Source organism: Schistocerca serialis, chromosome 1 (genome assembly GCF_023864345.2).
Source record: "Schistocerca serialis cubense isolate TAMUIC-IGC-003099 chromosome 1, iqSchSeri2.2, whole genome shotgun sequence".
Lineage (NCBI taxonomy): Eukaryota > Metazoa > Arthropoda > Insecta > Orthoptera > Acrididae > Schistocerca > Schistocerca serialis.
The window spans coordinates 367,170,322-367,196,081 of record NC_064638.1 but is presented as its reverse complement, the minus strand read 5'-3'; the positions used below and the strand labels follow the sequence as shown (position 1 = coordinate 367,196,081).

At 41.1% G+C, this 25,760-nt stretch overlaps 1 protein-coding gene across 3 annotated transcripts in view; it reads right to left on the bottom strand.

The window, feature by feature from the left end:
- The window catches only part of LOC126470468 (uncharacterized), a 47,988-nt gene that overhangs the window by 9,327 nt on the left and 12,901 nt on the right, over positions 1-25,760 (bottom strand). The window lies entirely within an intron of this gene.

Genomic DNA, 25,760 nt, shown 5'->3' with positions numbered 1-25,760 from the left:
ATTACTACAGCTACTCTCTTTAAAACATAGTAGCTATATCAATAAATGTAGGATAATAACATTAAAGTTTTCTATATATATCTCTATTAGAATTTTGCAGACATTTTGGCCAGTTACAAATTAATTCATTTACAATATTTCATAATTATATCAAATACTATTCCCAAAAACTTAACTAACTAATCTACTAAAAATTGATTAACTTCAGAATTAAGCAGAATCTTTTCAGATGCTAATAAAACAAATGATTTTGGGTTATTAGGCACCTGAAAGTCAAAACTGCCATCATCTTTGAAAGATTAGAAACTTTAAACCATATTTAAGGGTTGAAGTGGTAGCCACTTCCCCTTCATTGTACTATATTGAGCAGTGGGTTTTCTTTTTAGTACCTTTTACATAATGAGATAATCTTGATAGTGACCAAGGATAGACAAACTGTGTGGCAAACTACACTCTCCTGGAGCACGGGGGACAAAAAGCACGAGTGAGTGATTGGAGGATGATGTATACGCTTTCTAAGGCACTTAACAAAGAGGTCGTTAGTCCCTTTATCCTTATGATCAATGAGTCAGTAGTAAAGTTTTGCATGAGATGTAGGATAGCTTTGGGCCAAAAGCTGTGACATGGTCGCACAATCTTTTCCCTGAAATCAGAGTAAGCTCCAATTCAGCAAAATAATGACAGTCTTACAACAATTTTACAGGAGGAACAGAATATAACAAATATAAAAATAATTCTGCTCTACAACATCTTACGGTAACCTCAGCTGCCTCAGTGTCTACTGTATTCTACATTTTTAAACTGGGTTTGGATTACAGCTTTATGAACCGAAGATGTTTATGAACAATCATATTAAAGTTTCAAACATTGGTTATTTTCACTGATTTCATCTCAACTATTCTTCAAACTGTGTAATGAAAGATCATTCACTTAAGACTTAAAAAGATTCACATTTCGTAAGAAAGATAGGAATATCATGTTGGAAAGCCATCTATCATCATCGTTGTCATCATCGTCATCAGTAGAGTGGTATACTACATTAATAAGTCCAGATGTGATGACAACTGATCGCATTTTCTGGAACCTTCCCTACACAGCCTCAAGAAAGCACAGCAACACTATCCTGAGTCTCATGCCTTCCTTGTTTTAAAATGGTTCACATTTTTTCTCCATTTATATACATGTGTGGAATCTCTCCAGGAAGATTTTCTTCTAACGCAATGTCATTCTCAAGTGAATTTGATTGTGATTTGTCGCACTGACCCTTACGTAAAGATGATTCTAGTTTCCATAGTAAAGAATGGGAAGTGTGTGTATTATCATCATAGAGATCAAGTTACAATTGCCTTTCACACCAATTTGGTATCGAGGAAGTTAGATACGAGGTGGTTCAGTATCAGTGCAGCATCAACAGATAAGGTTCTATCTTTGTTTAAAATCCTCCTGACCCAGAATTTAGTGTATATGACTCATTGTTCTGCTGAAATCCAGTACTTGTGATACGATTTCAATATGCCTTATTTAATCAAAGATTATGTTTTTCTATTTGAATTCTTTTTACAACTGCTGGTTTACCACTTATTTTCTAAACCTTTGAATGTATATGAAAATAAAATTTCAAGATATCAAGTCTGTCCTGTTAATGTTGTTTTACACGATCCCCAATGCTCTCTGACTAAGCTGAAAATTGGGAACTTTTTGCAGAAGATATTGTCTGTGTATGCGATGTAACATTTCTGCACTTATTACGAAGAATGTAATTGTTATTTATATTCATCCTCACACAGCATATTGAGGATGATGATAATTTGGGTGCTCGACATCACGGCCATCAGTGCCCTGAAGAAAAGTCAGCGTGCAAATCTCTTGGGTGGGGATGAAGGCTGCCCCTACATGCAGGGCAGTTTATTATGAGTTAAAGTCTGCTGTCCTTTCCCACCAATTTAGGTACGAGGCCTGAGAGTTCACAAAATTTCACTACGCTTGTAACACTGGAATCAGCATCTGTGAGGATGGTGGGCAGATCTCCAGCCAAGACTGAGGGCTGCCCTAATATCAGTATACAGAATACACATAGCCACAATATGCTGAACTGAAAGTGGCACGTCACAAACTTCACAGAGTTCTGGTTCCTCCTGCCAGAGGAGGAAGCCATGTGTTTAAGGGTTATGCCCAATGCACAATCTGGTAAGCAGAACCTCCTTCCAGCAATGAGGCTTACATGAAGTCCGCCATGTCTTTGTGGTCAATTTGAGTGACTGCAGTTTGTTGGCTGGCAGAAGATGAAATGATGGTGCGTAACAGGATGGGACATTGATGGACAGCATTATCCCAACATGGTTTCTTGGCAGCTTTGTCAGCCATGTTGTTGCCCTGTATCCCAATGTGGCCTGGTACCCACCAAAAGATCACCTCTTTGCTATGGTGTTGGAGCCACTGCAAGGAGTCATGATGAGCTGAATCAGCGGATCCACTGGTTACATTTGGTGAAGTGCTTGCAGTACACTAAGAGAGTCAGAACAGATAAGAAACCTTGTACGGGGATGTCTGTGAACCCTCTCCAGTGTCAGCAGAATGCCATATAATTCCGCATCACAATTTGTAAATTGTTCTGGAAGACTCACTTTAAAGACCCTATCAGGGAAAACAGCAGAACAACTGAGGGCATTCTCTTGCTGGGATCCATCTGCATAAACCACGATAAAACTTAATACGTACTTAAAGTGGATGAAAACAAAGTTGTAAAAACAAAATCTGGAGTACAAATTTTCTTGCACTGTATCAAACTTAAAATTACTTTGGGCCTCTCAAGATGCCAATGTAGCAATGCGTTCATCCCTGGCAGTGTATTTTGATGCCTGACAGATCCAGATATTTGAGACAGTCTGTAGCACACACACCAAATGTCTTGGTTGCATTGGGCCGATTCCTCAAAATTCATTCAAAGGTGGGTTGGACCACTGAACTAAATGTCAACAACTGAGGTGATGCTGAGATTTTCAGTGCCTGTGGAGCCAAAAGGATATAGTGCTGAATCCAGAGTGGTGGTTCACCAGCCTCTCAGACATGCTTGAAACTGGGGTGGTCCAAAAGGCTCCAGTCAATATCAGAATGCCCTCATGGTGGACAGCAGCTAACATCCTGAAGTAGGAAGGATGGGTCAATCCGTAGACCACACTGCCATATCTAAGCATGACTGAACAAATGCCCTATAAAACTGCAGGAGGTAGGACCTGTCAGCTCCCCATGTTTTTCTGCTATGGCATTTCAAAATACTCAATGATTGGAAGCCCTTTGTTCATAAAGTCTCTCAAGTGTGGGAGCCCAGTTAATTTCAAGTCAAATAATAAACCCAAAAAGCACACAGTTTCTTGACAGCTTAAAATATTGTCTCCCACTGCGAGCACTGGTTGGTTAAAATTCAGACAAGCACGGTTAAACTGACACATGTAGTTTTCTCTGGTGAGAACCAAAAACCAGTTGTTCAGGCCCAGGTTTCCAGCCTCCTAATGGTCAGCTGTAGCTGCCTCGTCATCATCTTAAGATCAGAGGAAGAGTAGAAGATTGCAGAGTCATCCAAAAACAAAGAGCATTTGACAGGGCTCCTGACGAGGGAGGAATTGCCACTGCTAGTGATGGCAAACAATGTGACACTGAGGACAATGCACTGGGGCACCTCTTTCTGCTGAACATGGTAGTCAGACATGGCATCGCCGACGCGATAGCGAAAATGCCAGTCCTCGACAAAGGATTGAATGGGAAGCGGAAGGTGTCCACATAGGCCCCATTCATGAAGTTGACGAATTACGCTGTACCGCCAAGTAGTGTCATATGCTTTTTTTGGGGGGAAAAAAACCACACAAACCAAATGGTTTCGGTGGAAGAAGGACTGTTGTATCACTGTCTCCAGTAGAATTAAGTTGTCAAGGGAGAAAAGGTAGTGCCTGAAACCACACTGGGAGCGGCTCAGGTGATCTCGAGATTCGAGCAGCCAGATGAGGTGGCAGTTGACCAAGCGTTATAGAGTCTTACCCATACACCTGGCAAGGGCGATGATACTCCAGTAACTGTTAAGGGCTCTATGACCCTTGCCTGGTTTCCAGAATGGAATTAATATTGCCTCCTTCCAAGTCTTGGGGTATTTCCCATCAAACCAGATCTCATTAGAACAAGAGGGGAGCTGTCTTTTGATTCAGGGCACAGATGACAAAGCACGACCAGCATATTCTCTCTATGCCATTCTGCAAACAGATTACGGGTCCAGAATGGCACATCTGTGCAGCGATGTATGTATGTCGTACTGGTATAAATACCAATAACTGAACAAGTGTATTACGTTATGTGAGCATGTTGTATGTGATACATGTTATGGTTTGTGTTTCATCAAACTCATTTGCACCTGAACTCTTTGATTTTTTGGATGAAACCAGTTCTGTAACTTAGTGGCTACGAATTTGAGTTCCTAAGACCATCTCCATATTTAAGTTTGATGAAAACTGCTATTCTAGAGGTAGTCAAACTAACAAGCATGGATGATTGTAACACATGTAAGTTTGTTATGAAACTCATTCTACTGCATGAAAAATTATGGGACTTATGCCATTGGTGCAAGTGCTGCTGCAAATTCAGGGATGTAAAACAGACGTGTGGACACTTATCCTCTTGCACGAGGATAAATCTCTGAACACACACGTGGAAAACACGAAAAAGGCGGAGGTAGCCGGGGGTGCTTGCTGGTAAGGACAGAACTAGGTGGACGGATCTCTGGGATACATTTTTAGACACTCCAAATGTGGAGGAAATTTTCAGAATTGCATAACTCTTATTCCAGATGTAGCCAACAAGCTCCAAAGCATGGGAAAGCCAGTTGATGATTGATTAATTGTACTCATTATGCTGAGTTTACCAAGAGTTCGTCTGCTTTACTGGAGGGGTACAGAGTCCTGTGCAATAGATGAAAATTCCACATCAGAAAATATCAAAGCAAAGTTACTAAACAGAAATGTAGAAGTTGGACAAAGGTGGCAATGATTAGTGCTTTATTCACAAAGCATTGTAAGAAAATGCAGCAGGGTTTCTCCAACGGAAAAAAAAAAAAAAAAAAAAAATGTTGGAAGTATTATCACTTCAAGTATGACTGTCCCCAGAATCTAGAATCGTTAAAGGAAGATTCCAAAGGAGCAGACAAGGCATTGCTTTGTGAAGTTGTGGTGTCGAATATAAACCAGAATGAGTGGGTCAATGCTTTCCGAAATTTGTTGAACACAATGTCAAGAGGCTTCAAGATTTTAATTGTGAAGAATGCTGACAATGTGAAATTAGTCTGAAGAAAAAGGAGATGTTCTTGTCAGTTCCCCAGAAATATCTTCAATCAGGAATGTTATTCTTGTCCCTGGCTTGGTCACCAATTTGTTGTCAGTTTCTGTTTTGGTTAAGAAAGGCATAAAAGTTTTTAACAAAAACAGATGTAAGGTGTACAAAAAGCATGAACTACTTTGTTCTGGATTGAAGTCACATGGCATTTATAAACCAAAAAATGCTGAACATGTGTTGTCAGACGAGCATGCACTAGCTATTAGAAAATTTAGTAGCATGGAAAACTTATGTCACCATAGATTTGGTCATGTTAAATTTCACACTGGACTTGAGTTACATTTACTGAGTGAAGGCACAAAGAGCACTGGGACTCTGAACATGTTTACAAGTGTAAATCACGTATGCTTGGTAAGATGTCTAAATTCAATCTCTTAAGGCTGGAGAACAATGTATATCCGAGTTGCCAGGCTAGGTGCATATGGATTTATGCAGGACCCTGGAGCAAAAGTCACACGTTATGGCAAAGTACATGTATTTACCTGTGGGTGATTATTCCAGGACATTCTGGGATTTTCTCAAGAGAAAGTCAAACATTTGATTTTTTCTGCGAGTTTAAAACTTGAGTGAAAAATAAGATTGGCACAAAAATCAAGTGTTAGATCAGATAACAACAGTGAGTTTGTGAACTATAACTGTAACCCATTTCTCAGAAAAACTGGCGTTGAGCATCAGATTAGAGTACCCAACAGTCCAGAATAGAATGGTGTAGTGGAAAGTACTAACAGATCAATTTGTGAGATGGTGTGGTGTTTTTTTTTATATTTGGATCTGGTCTTTCTAAGCAATACTGGACAGAGGCATATAATACAGCTGTTTACATAAAGAACTGTGTACCTCAAAGAGCACTTACTGGCAAGATTCCACATGAGTTGTGGAAGAGTAAAGTATTCTTTGAACAGTTTAAAAGTATTTGGTTGTTGAGCCCTACTCCATATACCATGTAAAAATAAAAGTTTTATGCAAAAGCTAAGAAATTTGTTTTTGTAGGTTAAACTGAAATGATTGAAGGTTCGAGTGTAAACGAAACACGGAAACCTAAGAAAACTGTGAAAGGCAGGAGTGATGCATTCCTGGAGAATGAGTGCAGGACTGTCAGTACCAGGACATCAGCTGTAAATGAATTTTATTGCGTGTTCTGGCTGAGTGAACAGTATGCTGCACGAGGCGTGGCAGAGGAAGTAGTGGAAGTCAGCAGTGCAGAGAGTGATGTTCCAACACAGATCAAGACCCAGATTACATACCGGATGCTCAGTTAGCAGGAGGCAGAGACAAGATGGAGATGCTACATACTGATCCTGATGCTCCTGAAGAGGCCCAGTCAGTCAAAAGGTAACCCTGTGTACCCAATCCCACAGAGTATCCAGAGTATGTCATCTATTTGGCAAGCGATTTTTCAGTTTGGAATGGAAGGAAGGAAGGAAGAAAGGAAGGAAGATTAGGGTTTAATGTCCTCTCAACATCAAGATCATTAGAGATGGAGCACAAGTTCAGAATGTTTTAAGGATGGGGAAGAAAATCAGCTGTGCCCCTTCAAAGGAACCAGCCCATCATTTAACCTGGAGCAATTTAGAGAAATCACAGTAAACCTAAATCTTTTTGGCCTGAAGCAGGTTTGAACTGTCATGCTCCCAAATGTGAGACTAGTATGCTCACCACCTCCAATTTGAGAGAAGATCCCATGAATCTTAAGGATGCCATGCCAACAAGTGACAGAGAAGACTTGATAACGGCTTCGAAAGAGAAAATAAAATGTTTCCAGAATAATGGCGTTTGGGAACTAGCGGAACCAATAGAGAGCAAAATTACTTTAGGTAACATGTGCATATTTAATCTGTAAAGTTGGTTGTTTGATTTGGGCGAGGGGACCAAAAAGCAAAGTCATCGATCCCATTGGATTAGGGAAGGAAATTGGCATGCCCTTTCAAAGGTACCATACCGGCATTTGCCTGAAGCGATTTAGGGAAATAATGGAAAACCTAAATAAGGATGGCTGGACACGAATTTGACCATCCTCCGCCTGAATGCGAGTTCAATGTGCTAACCACTGCATCACCTCACTCAGTAACCTGTAAAGTAATGCAGATGACACACTGCTCTATCATGATAGACTTGTTGCTATGGGAATTACTCAAAACTTTGGAACAGATTATAATGAAACTTTTTCACTCTATATAGGGACTGGGAAGAAACTATTCTCATGAGGTAACCAGATGGTATTGTATAAAATAAACCATCCAATGCTATCTATGGTTTAAAACAGTCAGCTAGACAGCTGAACGAAAAACCTAGGTTATGTTGCAAATACTGACAAAGTTTGTGTGTTCATTAAAAAATAAAGTCAAAATCTTGCAATAGTTACTTTGTATGTAGATGAATTTTATTCTTTTGTAATAACAATGTGATGGAAAACAAGGTATAACAGGGAACATCTGGGCATTATGAAGTTGAAGATCTAGAAAAAGCAAAGTCCAGTCGTGTATAAGTAGAGACTGGTAGGAAGATAATTAAAAACTTGAGCAGAAGGGTTATACTGCATATGTACTGGAACACTAACATGTTTGATTGTACTGCCAATGGACCACCAATAGAGACTGGATTAAAGCTTTGGGATACACAGGTGATGAGATTCAAGTGCCCCATCAAGAACTTATGGGATGTCTGCTCTACAACAGTACTGATACAAGACTTGACATGCCTTATGCAGTTAGTATTTTAAGCCAATATAATATAAGTTTACTAGTGTGCATAACAAGGCAGGAAAATGGCTCCTTTGTTTTGTCATGGACACTATAAACTACAGCACTTTGTTTCATAAAGACGATTTTAAAGCTTTGCGTGTAACTGGTTTTGTTGACTCAAATTTTTTATGCTTTAGCTACTAGGTTGTCACAATATGAGTGTGCTTTTCTGTTGGAGAAAAGTATAATTTCCTGGGATAGCAAGAAATTTAAGGATGTTGCCGACTCAACCAATGGAGCATAATAAGCAGCTTTCAATTCTGCAGCCGAAGAAGCAGTGTATTTGAGACAGCTGACAGGAGAATTATTAAACAATAAGCATAAAATTACTTTTTTTTTCTCATGACAACCAGCGTTCTATTAAGATTGTCAGATAGCAGTGGCTCGCACACTATTTTACCGATGTGCAACAATGTGGTGGCCGATACACTTCTGACTCATGAGGGTAGTGATTGTAATAAATAGAATACATTAATTTTACGTATATAAATTGAATTGTTTCAATACATTTAGATCTTATAATTAATCTTTTAACATTGCAAAAAATAAAATAAAATGAAAGGAGAAAATGACTGAACCAGCTGGAGTCGAATCCCAGCTGTTGAATTGTGAGTCTGTGCTTAACCACTAGGCTATCACGCTGTTTCCAGATCTATTGTTTGAAACTCTCTCGTACTCTACACGTAAATCTTTAGACACTGTTTCACCTTTTCCTACAGCCCATTCAGGTGGAATATTCTAGGAAGCTGAAAGGGCATCTACCTACTTCTATTAACATAATTTGAGCCAAGTAAGTGAACCTCATCCCATACCCTCTTGTTGTTGGACATACATTTGGACTAAATCCACCTTATGCCTTCAATCTCACTTTTTCCTCCTAAGATTTATAGGAAAAGCGTGTTTTTATGTCATCTACATAAATGTTCATACTAACAGAAGATGGCTTTCTCCACTTTCAGTGTATTAATTTTATTTGCCCCTGGGTGGTTTCAGCCTTCTGAACCATTCTCAAGCCATCTTGTGGTTCTGCAATAGGAAGCTATGCCTTACATACTCAAATTTTAACATCTTTAAATATGTGTTTTCTATTTATTTTGGTTCACAAATGCTTTCTTGGTCTGACAACTCAACATTTACAAAGGCAAGCTATCAAATCAACAAGATTTGATTCATGAACAAAAACAACCAGGAAAAACAAATCTGAAGACAATGACATTTCAACAAGTTAGGCATAAAACTTCCTGGCAGATTAAAGCTGTGTGCCGCACCGAGACTCAAACTCTGGACCTTTGCCTTTCGCAGGCAAGTGCTCTACCAACTGAGCTACCCAAGCACGACTCACGCCCCATCCTCACAGCTTTACTTCCGCCAGCACCTCGCCTCCTACCTTCTAAACTGTGAGGACGGGGTGCGAGTCGTGCTTGGGTAGCTTAGTTAGTAGAGCACTTGCCCGCGAAAGGCAAAGTTCGAGTCTCGATCCGACACACAGTTTTCATCTGCCAGGAAATTTCATATCAGCGCACACTCCGCTGCAGTGTGAAAATCTCATTCAAGTTAGGCATAGTTTTCTACTGCAGAACCACAAAATCACTTGAGAATAGATAAAATTAATATGGCAAAAATGGAAAATGCCACCTTCTTTTAATAAATTCACTGCTGTGGTACCTCCTATGAAAGAAAGTACTAAATTTGCTCATATACTCTCATTTTTACAACCATCTACAGCCTTTTGACGTACAAGGGTAGTAACCGCATCAAAATTGAATGTATTAATTTTATGTATATTAACTGAATTGTTTAAATATATTTAAATGTTATAATTAATTGTTCAACATTGTGAGGAATAAAAAATAGTAGCTAGCGGCAAGAGTCAGACTCAGGTTAACGAATTCCCAGCCAGTGCAGCTAACCACTGGCATATCTAGCTGTTTCTAGGACCAGCCTTCAAAAGCTTCTCATACTCTATGCCTGCACAATACATTACACACAGTTTCTAAGAAAAATATTGACCTGGTGCTGCAAGCAATGTAGCACTCATAGTACCAGAAGATACGGAAATGGAAATGTCATGTGACTGGGGCCTACCATCAGGTAGGCTGGTCGCCTAGTGCAAGTCTTTTTTAGTTGATGCCACTTCAGCGACTTGGGTGACAATGGGGATGAGATGATGATGATGAAGACAGCACAACACCCAGTCCACAAGCAGAGAAAATGCCCGACCCAGCTGGGAATCAAACCCTGACACCTTGGCATGGCAGTCTGCCATGCTGACCACTCAGCTATCGAGGCGGACAGCAGAAGGTATGAGGAATAGTGTAACTGCAGTGCAAATTTGGCTTGCTTTCAAAGAAAAATGAATGTTAGTGCAACTTCTTGTCTTCTGAACGAAATGGGACAATTTTAGTGCAATATTTGCAGTTTGCTGCAGCACATTTGCTGATGATAACTGGCCACCACTGCTGTCATAAAATTCTTTGTTGTATACTATACTAAACATGTTTGTGCTAAGTAACATTTTAAGACAATGTGTAAAAATAAGTCAGACTGTCATTAAGTAATGGCAAACAAAGGAAATGCCTGCTGTTGTATTCACGAAATAACTTGCCAGTGAGCAAAACACATATCTCATTCGTAAGTTAAAATTGTCACCAAGTTAAGTGGTAGTGTACTTATGTTAGTAATCTGGCTCCCTGTTAATTTTTTCATTGCAATCTATGATGTGTTGACTATCATTGTGTTGATTTTCATTTTGTCTGAGCATGAAATTTAACATTTCTGTGATTACACATATTATCAACAACATATTCATTTGCATTGATTGAACACTCCACGGTTGTACTACTGTGACATATACCCCCTCTGCAAGCTGTTCTGCATGCAGTCAGCGCCCAAGGCACAAATCAGTGACCGAGGAGACAATTATGTCAGTGCCTCCAGCTGTCAACTTCCGGCAGGGCACCCTGGTTGCAGCAGTATGGGTGTAGTTACTCTGTCTGCCATGGTGGCCAGAACATCAGATCCAGAGCTGATTCCTAAGCCTCGCTGAGATTACAGCCACAATCCCAGTTGATGATCTTGTCTTTGGTGCATATTTTGATGGCCTCTATGACGACGCTGTTCCAATATTTGGAAATTTTTCCTGAAATCCTGGTATGTTCGTATTTTATTGCATGATCTTGGGCATCAGTCAAGTGTGCAGTAGGTGTTCTTGGCAGTGATCTTTGATGGTGCATACTGTTTGTTCAATACATGTTTTGCCTTACTGGTGTGGAAGTTGGTGTCAACTGGCTTTCCACAAACTGAGGTCATCTTTGACACTTCCCAATAATACCCATGTTTTATTGGATGGGCAAAAGACACTTCTTACTTGATGCTTTTTCATTAGGGGCCGATTTCTCCCAATAGTGTGCTGGTGTACGGTGGAATGACAGTGGCTAATTCTTTCTCTGTGACTTCATCCCTCACTACAGGTTGTCCTGCAATGGAGAGGCGCTGGGTATGCCTAATCTGCCATTCTGGATAACCGTTTTTTCGGAACACAGTTGTAAGGTGTTTAAATTCCTGGGGAAGCCTCACTAAATCTGAGATGGTGCACGCTCTGTGTACTAACATTTTTAGTACCCCCAATCCTCTGTGCATGATGGCGGTAGCTGTCTGTGTGCAAGTACAGGTCAGAGCACATTTTCTTCTGATACACACTGTGACCCAGGGTGCCATCAACTCGTCTCTTGACTCTGCCATCAAGGAATTACAGTCTTCCTTTGACCTTGGTCTCAATAAGGAATCTGATGTTGGAATTAATGGAATTCAACTGCGCGAGCAAGTAATGGAGTTTATCCTTTCCATGGTGCCAGATGACGAACATGTAGTCCACATAATGGAAAAAGCAAGTAGTTTTACATTTGGATGACTTCAGGATGTCTATCACAAAATGAGGGCCTCTAGAACAACTCCAATGAATTGTTTAAACTACATTTATCTGGCGGGTAGCAGATCCTGCACACAGGAAAGCTACAGGAAGTGAAACAAATGTTTTATGTCTCGCTGACAAACCATTGCTGGAAGCCCCCTGCATGACTGTCATCTACGAGGTATGCCCACAAAGTAAATTCCATTTGGTTATATAAAACAAACGTGTACAGATAAAAAAAAATTTATATATATATATATATATATATATATATATATATATATATATATATATATATAGTGTGACTTACCAAATGAAAGTGCTGGCAGGTCGACAGACACACAAACAAACAAACACAAACATACACACAAAATTCAAGCTTTCGCAACAAACTGTTGCCTCATCAGGAAAGAGGGAAGGAGAGGGAAAGACGAAAGGATGTGGGTTTTAAGGGAGAGGGTAAGGAGTCATTCCAATCCTGGGAGCGGAAAGACTTACCTTAGGAGGGAAAAAAGGAAAAAAGGACGGGTATACACTCGTACACACACAGACACAGACACAAGCAGACGTCTGCTTGTGTCTGTATATGTGTGGATGGATATGTGTGTGTGTGCGCGCGCGAGTGTATACCCGTCCTTTTTTCCTTTTTTCCCCCCTAAGGTAAGTCTTTCCGCTCCCGGGATTGGAATGACTCCTTACCCTCTCCCTTAAAACCCACATCCTTTCGTCTTTCCCTCTCCTTCCCTCTTTCCTGATGAGGCAACAGTTTGTTGCGAAAGCTTGAATTTTGTGTGTATGTTTGTGTGTCTGTACATACACACAAACAATGTCCTATATATATATATATATATATATATATATATATATATATATATATATATATATATATATATATTTTGTACAAATATCTACAACTGTTAAACTACTGTTCTACATAGCTTCCGAAGTTTTGTAGGCACTTGTCATAGCGTGGCACACATTTTTCTATGCCTTCTTCATAGAAGGTTGCTGCCTGTGTATTCAACCATGTGGTAACATGATCTTTCAGCTCGTCATTATTGTTGACGTGTTGACCACCATGGACAGATTTTAGGTGTAAAAAAGAGATAAAAGTTGCTAGTAGTGCGGTCCAGACTTTACGGAGGATGATCAAATGCATCGCAGTGAAATTCCTGTAAGAGTTGTTTGGTCACACACGCCGTGTGAGGGCATTATCGTGGGGGGATAAAATAAAAAAAAAAAAAATTCGAATTTTCAGTTTTTCAGTAACAATTTCATGAATTGGTGATTGTGGGACCTGCGGAACTTCCATAGTAAGGGCTTGGTGTAAACTTACGGTTGTGCTTAATCTCCTCTTCAATTGTGTGAACCAGTCCATCAGTAACCACAGACGGGCGTCCACTTTGTTCTTCATCGTGCACTTGATCACGTCCTTCACTGAACAGTCTGACCCATCTTCTAACCATTGAATCACTCATAGCATTTTGTCGTAAAACTTGCAGATTTGCTGATTAACTTCCTTTGGTTTAACTTTCTTTGCATTTAGAAAACAAATCACAGATCTGATTTCACACATGGCGGCATTTTCAATTACGGCTGACATTACAAAAACGCACTACAAAGCACACGTTGGCAGCAGCGATCTGAAAATGGCGTACATGTCTTCTCCTTGAGCAGAGTAACTGCCGTGCATGCTCAGAACTGTGATCGTAGCGCTGCCGCGGATAGAAATAGAAACGGAACTTACTTTGTGGATGACCCTCGTATCTGACTGACATGTAGCTGAGTGCTGATTTGATTTCAGTTTGGAGAGAGAACTTCTCAACCCTAAGATCATATCAGGCACGGACATCGTCAGCACAGTTGAGAAGGTCACGGTGCAATTCTATGGATTTTGTGACATGCCTCAACAAATTCAGGCTGATATGAATCATATCCTGATAAGTTTTACAACATCTCACATGTCACTAAGGTGCTTCTATAAAGTCACTTTAGCTTACCAGCTGACGTTTGACAGGAAGACCACTGAACTTTTCCAGCATTTTTTACTTAATGGAGGATACTATGAATGGAAAGAGTCATAATAGGTACCCCACTCTTGCCTGTGGTTGTGAATTTGGGTATGGAGCACTCTGCACAGACAGTTGCCACCACCCTGCACAGTGGAATGGGGTAGTAAAAGCACTAGAACACAGAATGTGCACCATTCAGATTTAGAGAATGTTCAACAACTAGAACACCTCAGAACTGTGTTCCAAAACAACAGTTGCTCAGACTGGCAGATTAGGTGTGTTCTCCACTACAGTGCAACCTGTAGTGATGAACATACTCACGGAGACAAGGGTAAGGACTGCCTTATGGTGCATTAAAGTGCTATCAGGAAAAAGTCTACCACATGCTGGAAAGCACCAAGTCAAAACTGTCTTTTGCCTGCCCTATAAAATAAAACACTAGCATTATTGTGGAGCACCAAAGATGACCTCAGTCTGTGGAAGGCCGGTGTATAAGATTCCGTACCAATGTGGCAAGACGTACAATGGACAAACAGTTGGCACCATTTTATTCGACTGAAATATCCTAATAAGTTTGCAGTCGCAGAGCACTGCTTGTCCGAGACTCATGCAATGGAATACAAAAAAAACAGAATTTTAGTGAGACGATGTCATTAGAAAGGCCATCAAAATACACATCAGGGACAACCTCATCAGCTGCAGCTATGATATCAGCAAAGCTTGGGAACCAGCAATGGGTCTAATTAACAAGACAACCAGTAGACAACATTCCGACGATAAGGTTTTACTACGAGAACAATTTTACAAGGCACTGAAAGACACAAGTTAAAATACTGCCACTTGGGACAATCAAACATGACAAAACTGTTCCAGTTGGTATGGTGGATATATGGGACAGGCTAAAGAAATTAACACTTCAAGAAGAAGGTAACAATCTCAGTTTCAAAGAATGTAAGTGTGCGTAGTAAAGAGCAGTCAGTTTAATAAGGCATGGTTGCAGAATACCAATACAACTTATCCACAAAAGAATGGAACTACTGGTAGAAGCAGATCTGAGGATAGGTCCATCTCAATTCTGGAGAATCTAAGAAGACAGATTGAAAAATGGTTAACCCATACTCAGATGTTTCGTATATTTATGAAAACCACTGAATTACACTGTTTCAAGCCTTGAAACCACAGATAAGCAACAGGGGGAGAAAGGTTATTGACAACTAGTACACAAAGTAGACGGCAGTTTCACAAGTCAAAGATAATGAAAAGAAGACGGTAGTTGAGAAGGAGGTGGTGGTATAGTGCTGTAGCCTTTCCCTATTATGCAATTTGTACACAGAGCAAGCTGCAAAGAAAATCAGGCTGTAATTTGAAATAGGAATTAAAATTCAAGGAGAAATAAAAACATCGAGTTTTGCCAACAGCACTGTAATTCTATCAGAGATGGCAAAAGACTTAGAAAATCAGTTGTAGAGTCGAAGTGTCTCAATAGAAGTTACAAGACAATTATAAAACAAGGCAAACACTGTTAGTCGGATTAGATCAGTGATGCTAAGGAAATTAAGAGTAGGACACAAAATGCGAAAAGTAATAGACTACTTTAATATTTGGGCAGGAAAGTTTGTCAGTGATGGAAGTAGATAGGGTATAAAGTGCAGACAGTCAGTACCAAGGAAAGAACTAACAACAATGAGAAATTTATCTATAGCGAACGCAAATTTAAATGTTAGAATCTCTTTTCTGAAAGTATTTGTCTCATGTTAAATTTGAATGGAAGTGAAATGTTGAAATGTTTGTCATAAACACTTCAGACAAGAAGAAAATACAAGTTTTTGAAATGTGTTGCTGCAGAAGAATGTCTACAATTAGACGGGCAAACTGGATAACTAATGGAGAGTACTAAATCAAATTAGGGAGAAAAGAAATTTACAGTACAACTTTACCATAAGAACTGATAGGTCATCCTGAGGCATCAAAGAGCAGTTAAATTGATAGTGGAACAAAGTACGGTACGTAATCATTGTAAATGGCAAATAGGCTTCACTACAGCAAACAGATTTAAGTGGTTGTAGACAGCAGTAGTCATGGAGAGAAGAAGAGACTTGCAAAGGATACACTAACGTGGACAACTGTATTTCAGTCTTCTGATTGAAAGACAGTAACAGATACAGGGCCATGTTTAATAGGTACTGCTACATGCTAATAATAATGAATATGCAAGAACTCTTAAACTCTGAAGACCATTCCAGATGAAGACGATGATGATTTGAGATGATGGACACTCAACATCAAGGTCATCAGCACCACAACGAAAAGTTAGCATGCCAATCTCCTTAGTGGGGACAAAGCCCCCCCCCCCCCCCCCCCATGCGGAGCAGATTATAATGTATTAAAGTCCACCTCCCATCCCCAATAATTTAGGGATGAAGCATTTCAGTTTGCAAAACTTCACCACTCTTGTAAAACTGGATTCATTACCTGCGAGGATGGTGGGCAGATCTCCATCGAGTCTGAAGGCTGCCCCGGTATCAGTATATAGAGCACACATTCCCAAAATAAGCTGAACTGAAAGTGGTACACCACAAACTTCACGAAGTGGTGGATCCTCCCACTGGAGGAGGAAGACATGTGTTAAAGGGCTATGTCCAATAAGTAGAACCTCCTTCCAGCAGTGAGTCTGCCATACCTTTGTGGTTGATTTGAGTGCCCACAGCTTCCTTTCTGTCACCTGCAACCATTCAGTCTCCCACTGACACATGATGTATCTGCCACAAAATGTGATGATGGCATGCAATGGGATGGGATATTTACCGGTGGCACCATCAGGATATCCTTCCTTGGAGGCTTTGTCGGCCATGTCGTTTCCCTGTATCCCAACGTCACCAGGTACCCAGAAAAAGATCACTTTCTTGCCACGGTGTAAGGGATGAGCTGAATCAGCTGGTCTACTGGATACATTTGGTGAAGTGCTTGCAGTGCACTAAGCAAGTCGGGACAGACAAGGAATCTCTTATGATGATGTCTGTGAATCCTCTCCAGTGCGATCAGAATGCTATATAATTCAGCATTATAATTTGTAAACTGTTTGGGAAGATGCACTTTAAAAACCCTGTCAGGGAAAACAGCAGAACAACCAAAGACATTTTCTTGCTGGGATCTGTCTGTAAAAACAATGTTGCAGCTGTGGTACATGCTTACAACAAAGTTCTAAAAACGTAATCTGGAGGACAAGTTTTCTTGTGCTGTGTCAAGCTTAAAATCACTTTGGGCCTCTGAAGACATCAGGACAGCAATGCATTCCATCGCTGGCTGTGTATTTTGATGCCTGACAGATCCAGATCCTTGAGACAGTCTGTAGGATATATACCAAATGGTTTGGTCGCATGGGGTGGATTCCTGAACAGCTGTTCCAAGGTGGGTTGGGCCACTACACTAAATGTCAACAACTGAGGAGATGCTGAGATTATCAGCACCTGTGGAGCCAAAAGGATACAGTGCCAAATCCAGAGTGGTGGTTCACCAGCCTCTCACACGGACTCTGAACTGGGCTGCTCCAAAAGGCTCCAGTTGATATCCAAATGCCCTCATGATGGTCAGCATCTAACATCTTGAAGTAGAAAGTATGGGCTGATCTATAGACCACACTGCCATAATCTAAATGTGATTGAACAAATGCCCTATAAAACTGCAGGAGGCGGGACCTACAACCTCCCCATGTTTTTCCGCTAAGGCATTTCAAAATATTCAGTGGCTGGCAGCCCTTTGTTCATAGGTCTTTCAAGTGTGGGAGCCAAATTAATTTTGAGTCAAACAATAAACCCAAAAGCACATAGTTTCTTGAAAATGTAAAATATTATCTCCCATTGTGAGCACTGGTTGGTTAAACCTTTGACAAGCACCGTTAAAATTGACACATGTAATCTTCTCGGGTGAGAACCAAAAACCAGTTGTACTGGCCCAGGCTTCCAGCTTCCTAATGGTCAGCTGTAGCTGCCTTGCCGTCACTATAAGATCAGAGGAAGAGTAGAGGACTGCAAAGTCATCCACAAACAAAGAGCATTTGACAGGGCTCCTGACTGCGGGGGAATTGCCACTGATTGCGATGGCAAACAATGTGACAATGAGGGCACTGCCTTAGGGGACCCCATTCTCTTGACATAGCAGTCAGACAAGGCATCACCAATGCAATATCAAAAACATTGGTCCTCAAGAAAGGATTGGATAAGAAGTGGCAAGTGTTCACATAGTCCCCATTCATGAAGCTGGCAAAGGCTGTTGTACATCCAAGTAGAGTCATATTCTTTTCTGAGGTCACGTATCAACATCTCCAGTAGAGTTAAATTGCCAAGGGTGAAACAGTAGCTCCTGAAACTGCACTGGGTGCGGCTCAGCTGACCTCGGGATTCGATCAGTCAGACGAGATGGCAGTTGACCATGCGTTCAAGAGTCTTACCCATACAAATGGTAAGAGCAACAGTCTGATAACTGTTACGGGCGCTACGGTCCTTGCTTGGTTTCCAGAATGGAATTAATATTGCCTCCTACCAAGTTGTGGGGTACTGTCCATCAAGCCAGATCTAACTGAAACAGGAGACGAGATGTCCTTTCACTTCAGAGCACAGATGACGAAGCATGTCATAATGGATCTCATCAGGTCCTGGAGTAGTATCCGGCTGCACGCAAAGCTGATTCCAGTTCCCACATGGAGAATGGAAAGTTTTATACTTCCTCATTATGCGAGAAGAAATTGAGCTTCCTCATCTCTGCAGTCCTACAGAACACCTAACAAGCAGGTGCTTGTCTGGGTGACATAATGACAGTAAAGAAGTGTTCAGCTAAAACCTGAGCCATGTCTTCTGGCGTGTCCATGAAGACCCCATTACTTGACAAGGCTGTAAGGAGATGCATACTGCCCTTGCCTGAAATCCGTCTTATTGAGTTCCGAACTTGGGCAGTGGAAGTGGACCAATTAATGGAAGTCATGAATTCCCTCCAGGAAACCCTCTTCTGTTCTTCTATCACTTGCCTCGTATGTGCTCTCGTAGCTCTTAAGGCACGAAGGTTTTCTGTAGTTCGACAGTGTTCTAAGGTCCGCAGAGTAGTTCCCATGAGCTGGACTCTGCGGCAAGCTGCTGGGTCTCATAAGTGATATGGACCACCATCTCCAGTGACCAATCCTTTTGTTCAAAAGTAGCCTGCCAACTGTACTGCAACCAATTTGCCCTTTGTATCATCCATCTGCATGGTCTCCTGTCAGCCACTGTCCTAGCCAGCAGACAGACCCACAATGGGAAGTGGTCACTAGAATGTAAATGTGGAGCCACTTCCCGATCAAAAGTGTCTGCAATAGCTAGGGAACAAAAACTAAGGTCAACAACTGAAAAACACTTTGTAGCTGTGGGAAAGTGTCATCTGACCCGTGTTCAGAAGACAGGTATTCTAAGAATAGAAGAGTCGCTCAAGCATCCAACCTCTGCAGCAAGGGGTATCTGGGCCCCACAGCACACTATGTGCACTGAAGTCACCCACGACAAGGAATGGGCATGGGAGTGCCTGGGAGATTTGTGTCAGTGTGTCTGCAGCCAAAGCATCATTAGGTGGAAGATACAAAAAATACACTGCGATATTAAAGGGTGCTTGTATGGTCATGATACGACTGGACAGGAGCGGCATCTGTCATCAATTGAAACAGCCACTCCACCTTAAGCCCTGTCTCCAGTAACATCGTCCTTACTCTATGGGTGGTAACCCCGTAATGCACGTGTGTTGGTGACTAAGATGTGTTTCTTGTAAGTAGATGAATAACGGTTTCTCTTGGACCAGGAGCTGTAATTCTTCCAAATGTGAGTGCTATTCATTTTAAATTCTACTGTGGCACAAAAGCGGCTGTGGAAGTCATTGTTAAGCAAAGGGTATTCATGTCTTTCTCCCTTCGAGATGGTGACCTACTGGGAAGGTCAGGGGCAACATTAGCCAGTTCCCAGATCTCTGGTTCCTCCAATTTACTTATTTATTTATTTATTTACTTATACGTACATCAAGTTCCTTAGGACAAAATTGAGGAGCAAATCTTCAAGGTCATGGTACGTGTTAACACATGAAATTACAACGTAAAAGTAGTAAAAGATAAAAATAAAATGTTTATGAACCCGAAAAAAGCCAAGCCATAAGTTTACTTAAACACAATAACAATGCAATAAGAATCAGCTTAATTTTTCAAGGAACTCCTCGACAGACTAGGACTGACCCATGAAGAAACTCTTCAGTTTCGATTTGAAAGCACGTGAATTACTATTATGATTTTTGAATTCTTGTGGTAGGTTATTGAAAATGAATGAGTAGCACACTGCACATCTTTCTGCACAAGAGTTAAGGAAGTTCGATCCAAATGCAAGTTGGATTTCTGCCGAGTATTAACCGAGTAAAAGCTTGGGAATAAGCTGATATTGTTAAAAAGAAACACTGATTGCATAAAAATAGGTCTAAAATTGTCTACATTATCTCTTTCTCCCTTTTTAAAAAGCGGGTTTACTACCGACACTTTAATCGTTCAGGAAAGTGACCATTCCTAAAGGAAAAATTACAAATATGGCTAAACACAGGGCTAACATGTGCAGCACTGCACTTCAACTTCCTGCTAGGCACTCCATCATATCCATGAGACTCATTAGTCTTCAGTGATTTAATTATTGACTCAATCTCCCCCCTGTCTATACAGGGCGTTTCAAAAAGAAAGAGCAGATTTCAAACATTTATTTCTCAAAAACTACAAATGATAGAAACACAATTCAAACGTTTCTTGTCAGAGAAAGGTTCAAAGTTTTTCAATGGTCCGCGCAGAAGTTCCATGCAAATCCGCAGTGGCGCTGGCGTTTGTTTGTAGGAAAATGGCGACGACACCACAGGAACGATCATTTTGTGTGCTGCAATTTGCAAAGTTAGAGTCCATTGTTGGTGTGCAACGTGCATTCCGCCGTCAATTCAACAAACAGCCGCCTCGTCATAAGCAAATTTATGAGTGGCATCACAGATTCGTAGAAGATGGTTGCATCTGCAAGCGAAAAAGCACGGGTCGTCCACGCACATCGGATGAAAATGTCGAGCGTGTCCGTGCAGCTTACGAAAGGAGCCCTAGAAAATCCACGACACGGGCAAGTCACGAACTAAACATGTCTAAAACAACGGTATGGCGCGTTCTGAGTAAGCGTCTGCACATGAAGCCGTACAAACTGCAGTTATTGCAAGCATTGCGTCCTGACGACCACAACAAAAGGTTCGAATTTTCAACTGCAATTCTACAGGACATGGAAGAGGACAATTTTGCCGAACGATTAATTTTTTCAGATGAATCAACGTTTCACATTTCTGGTAAAGTTAATCGGCATAACGTACGAATTTGGGCGAGTGAAACTCCGAGGGACGTTATTCAACATGAAAGAGACTCACCAAAGGTTAACGTCTTTTGTGCAATTTCGGTAAACAAAGTTTATGGACCTTTCTTTTTCATGGAGAAAACTATCACAGGAACCATTTACCTGGACATGTTAGAAAACTGGCTATTTCCTCAACTTCAGGAAGATTCAAATCACTTCATCTTCATGCAAGATGGCGCCCCACCACACTTCTCTGAACCTGTACGACGGTACCTAAATAACACCATTCCAGGACGGTGGATTGGAAGAGCAGGAGCACAAGATCAATGTCATCGTCTGTGGCCTCCCAGGTCACCAGACCTTACTCCCTGCGATTTTTATTTGTGGGGGTACATAAAGGACTGTGTTTATGTCCCACCTATGCCCGCTACTCTTCAAGAGGTACGACATCGAATTGTTGCGGCCGTGAATTCGGTAACTAAAGACCAGTTGCGTCGTGTGTGGCAAGAAATGAGATACCGGTTTGATATTTGTCGTGTAACAAATGGTGCTCATATTGAGGTACAGTTTTGATATTTGTTGTGTAACATTTGGTACTCATATTGAGTGAAGGACCGTTGGAATTGTGTTTCTATCATTTGTAGTTTTTGAGAAATAAATGTTTGAAATCTGCTCTTTCTTTTTGAAACGCCCTGTATTACAGATGAGTATTTCAGACATCAGTCTCGGAAAGGAATTTGCCAAGATTCCCTGTAGAAACTAAATTTTTATTTAATTCACCAGCAGTGCTCAGAAAAGAATTTTAAATACTGAACATTTATCTGATTTAACAGTAACAGAAATACTTTTACTACGAACTGACTTTATATTGTCGACTTTCTGTTGCTGACGAGGCACTTTCTTCACAACTGACCATATGGTTTTAATTTTATCCTGTGAATTAGCTATTCTATTTGCATACCACAGACTTTTTGCCTTCCTAATAACATATTTAAGCATTTAAAGTTAAGGGTGTTATGCCACTCAGCCTCATCTGGGTAGTCACCTACAGCCTTACATCCCAGAGGCTTAGATATTTGGTTTGAATTAGCAGTTTCAACTACTGAGTGTTCCATTAAGAAGTCTTTTAGAGACCCAGCAATGCCTTGATTGTGAATATAGTAAATATAAAAAGGGGAGACCTTCTCAAAGGTTGATTACAATCAAAGTGTTATGGCACACTGATGCCTTGTTACTATGATTCTGAGACTTCTTTTCAAGAGGACTGACCAACTGAGCTCTCTTTGATGAGTGGGTGTAGGTACTACCTGGCAGTTCACCCATCCCATCAGGAGTAGTAGTTTGACGAGACTGTTCCATAGGGATCCCACAAGATGCTGGGGAAACAACCGTCGAACCAGGGAGAGCCCTGCATGCCTGAAGAAGCCTTATACAACTGGACGGCGGCAGATACCCCAGAGGTTTCCTGCTAGAGACTGTTCTACCTCAACAGCACATAGCAAACCTTGAGGTTGAAGATTTTTTATAGAGGTGTGTACCTTCCTCATGGTCCAGGCCGTGAAGCCAAGGCTTCTCCAAAACACACAAAATTACACCACTGTGCCGCACAGTGGTCGCTGAAGCATGCCCAGAGCTTACGGTGATAGCGGACTGGTGCTGCTTACCAGTCCCCAGCTGAGGAATCCCAGAGTAGTCAAGCCCATACTCAGCAAAGGAATGCTGAGCTCCTGGGGCCAAACCCTTCTAGAGCTGCACCCCATTATTGGGGCACCTCCATGTAAGTATCTGGAACTTATTTTCTAGTGTCAATCCTCCAATTTATCATACTGTATAGCTTTTAGATGACACTTAGAGAGTCACAGGAATGATGACATATACAGCGTGTTGGAAAGAAAATGTCACCCCTAGAGATCCTAAAATTCTGCAGATACGTACAAAGCATAGAAACAGTTCTAATACTCTGAGAAATTTTAGTTTGTGCAGTTTGTTCTATTCTCTTGTCTATAGGCTTTGAGGTAATTCAGCACATTTTCTATCTTCCTTGTCTTTAGCCAAGGTATGTTCATTTCAACTTCTTTACACATTTTTAACAGTCATTAACAACTTCACAAAAGTTTTATTTTCGAGTGTAGCTACTTTAAGTCGAAGCAGCTATCCTAGAATAAGCAAGATCTCTTCTTTTATTGGGGGGGGGGGGGGGGGGGGGGAGATTTCTGTACCAGAGCTAAATTTTATTTCATTTTTCCAATACTATTAGCCGCCCCCCTCCCCCCAACCGCATGTGTGCACATACAACCAAGGAATCCAACTGTTTAAATTGTGAGAAACTTCATAAGATACAACGGGAATGCTGTCTCTCATTTTTTCTGAAGACAACATATGAGGTTCAGTAGCATCTGACCTGGTGAGAGGGGGGGGGGGGGGGGGGGGGAGGGGGGGGGGAGGAAGAAGAAGAAGAAGAAGAAGAGGAGAGAGAAGGAAATTCTACATCTTCTCTCATACAGACTTACAGGAAATGTTCTCTTTTAGTTTCATAACGAGCCTATCAATAATGGAATTCAATTCATGCAGTAGAACTACACATGTCAAATATGGTGATATTTTATTTCAAATGATACAGATCCTAGCCTGTGCATGAAACAAATCAAATATCTTCAAAATGATTATTCCAGCGTCCTATACAAAGAAACCAGCAGGAAAAGTGTGAAATTATTTACTTGGCATATGGTGTGTGTGTGTGTGTGTGTGTGTGTGTGTGTGTGTGTGTGTGTGTGTGTGTGTGTGTGTGTGTGTGTGTGTCCACCACCTCCTCCTCCTCATATACTGGATGGGTTACAACCAAATTTTATGCACATACTTTTTGCTATATGGGAATTAGCAGAGTGGAGGTTAGAAGCTCCTATCTCCAAATAGAGAGAGTTCAAAGAGAGGAGTGGACGAGACAGACCAAAAGGGGGTGGACGATAAGACAGACAGAGAAGGCTAAGAATGAGATATTCATGAAGAGGGAAAGGATGAGATGGACGAAGACGGAGGAGATGGCCACAGAGATGAGGAGGAGGACACAATACAGAGAGACTGCGGAGGGTGAGATAGCCAGACAGACGGGGGTGAAGGAGATGGACAGACACACAGTACAGGTTTTAAATGGATCACAGACACACATACCATGGTGAAAATACATCCCAATATTCCTTACAGCGTAAGGAAAGTTCTAACAGTTCAGAACACTTCGGACAGCATTCAACTGATAAGTGCTATTGCCTACAAAATCAAAATGATATCTGTCAACATAGTACTGATGTGTTTTCATAGAGACGTCACAAAATTAGCCTCACCTGACTTTGTGAGGCAGCAGCTCCTGCACACTGCATCTGCCGCAATATTAGGATTAGATCTAAAGCAATAACAAGTGGATAACTTTTGCTTATTTGTTGTAAAATAGCATGCCTGCACCAATACAAATGTTGTCCACTGCTCAAGGATCACAGCTGTGTGTTATGAGGACACTGGCAATTTGATTGAGGCCATCGTCTTAACAGAAATGGGATAGGATAAAACAGTATACATCCCACAAACACCACTTATTTGAAGAGAGTTTCCCTTTGCAGAATTTTCGCTGTGGATAATTCATAATTTCTACAATGGAGTCTCGATTACACGGGAATGGCATTTTCTTAATACGGCACTGCAAAGACAATTCACATTATTTCATTAACAATTATAGATTTAACACACAAGCACTCAATATGTCCTGCACATAGAGACAGAGGGAGAACGAGGTGGACAAAGAAGGGAGAGGAAGGGAGGCAAGAGGAGATGGCTGCAATCTGTGTGTAACTCATAAGCAGGTGAAGTTGGAGGGAAGAGGGAGGGGGGGGGGGACACAAAATATATGGAAACACAACTAAAGGCAAATACTGGTATTGCTGACATATTCTACTGCCTTTTTTTGTAACACGGAGGAATTGCGCAATCACCAGTGAAGGCTGTCAATGAGAAATCTTCAAATATATGTTTTATGGTTTGCCTAGCAATTGCACAATCACACTTGGAAGATTCCTCCCCCCCCCCCCCCCCCAATCTGTACAATTAGTCAGCACATCTACGCAGTTTGTTCGCATTCTATTTAGGATGGGCAGGGGCCAGATTTTTGCAAGGCTTTTCAAATGCTCAAATCCAGAACGTGTGCTGGTAAGGCGAGGGATGCTAGATCGATCCACTCCTCTTTCCAGTGGTTCACTAGATTGAATCCATTGTCATCCGAAATTGCTGCACTCTATTGGGGATGTGTTGAAATATTTGTAAAACAGGGTTGTCCTTGATCTTTCTGAGTTCTCTATTGAGCAATTTCTCT